A 1251-nucleotide genomic window follows, 5' to 3' on the forward strand; every position below is an offset into this window, starting at 1 on the left:
AAGTCAATGAACTTTCATCTCATGAAGCAGCACAATTGTTATACCTCTATGCTGCCACTTGGTGCCGCTAGCGTGCAAAATCATCTCATGCAGCTAGAGCAAATTAAATTAATGAAACATCTCTCACATGCCTGATGCTCCTCCTCATTGCAGCACAAAGTAGCTCCATGAGCTTAAGAGAGAGAGAGAGAGAGAATATTACATCACCGTGATTTGCATATCATTTTTTTCCCACATTGCAGAGTCGATTTAAAGACTTTGATCACTTGAGGGGCGGACGGCTCGACCAAGCTTCATCACAGACTTTTAACACTATCCATGCAGATTAAAAAATATGCTGCTCATATACGCTTTTAAAATCAGACTTAACCTCACCTGTCAAACCACTTCTTCACTTTTTCTGCATTGGTCCTTTATGACTCTTACAGTTTACAGCAGAAACAGAGTGACTCCCCCTGACTTAACCCTCATAGTGGGAAGAAAAAAACTACACCGAAAGGCAAGACAAGTTTAGCTGTATTGCATAAAAGCAGTTCAAAACTTAAATATAATGGGGACAGGGGGAAAAAATAGGAGAAACGACAAAGGGAGGGGGCTATAGACACAATGAATACAACCCAGATTGACGTATTCTCCAATTAAATGAGGCGAAAACACCGAATCAGCTGTATAATGTGAATTAAATAAAGAAAAGGCACTAGGGGATGCTTGGCTGGAAGTTGGGGGATTACGACAAGCACTTGAACGCAGCATGAGAGCGACCTCGCAGCTGTCTGCCGGACTGGGAGCGAGACCACCGGCGGCGGCTGCGTCACGGGGGTTATTTCACATCTACACCTCGTGACAGAAAACAACAAAACAAAACACAAACACAAATACAAACAAACAGCAGCACCCAGCGGGGACCGGTGACCGACTTAAAGAGTTTTCCCGGCCCGCTACAGCGAAGCTCCAGTGGCGCAATCGGTTAGCGCGCGGTACTTATACGACAGTAGCCAGCAGAGCAATGCCGAGGTTGTGAGTTCGAGCCTCACCTGGAGCAGAGTTTTTAGAATGACCGTCACGTGCCGCAGGTGCCCACCGCCACCGGCTCCGGCTCGCCCACCGGCCGAGAGCAAACCGCGGACACACCGGTCAGCCACGAGACAGCAGGGCAAACTTCTACAAACTGAGATGTAACAGCAGCCCTGATAGGCTGAGCCGCGTCCCAGGCCGTGCCACCACCCATCAACCCGCACACCTGCAGCCGTG

General features: G+C 48.5%; 1 non-coding gene across 1 annotated transcript; it reads left to right on the plus strand.

Moving 5' to 3' along the window:
• Positions 1-948: 948 nt before the first annotated feature.
• Positions 949-1042, plus strand: trnai-uau (transfer RNA isoleucine (anticodon UAU)). Its single transcript has 2 exons — positions 949-986; positions 1007-1042. It is a non-coding gene; the product is annotated as a tRNA-Ile (tRNA).
• Positions 1043-1251: the final 209 nt, after the last annotated feature.

Source organism: Myripristis murdjan, chromosome 19 (genome assembly GCF_902150065.1).
Source record: "Myripristis murdjan chromosome 19, fMyrMur1.1, whole genome shotgun sequence".
Classification (NCBI taxonomy): domain Eukaryota; kingdom Metazoa; phylum Chordata; class Actinopteri; order Holocentriformes; family Holocentridae; genus Myripristis; species Myripristis murdjan.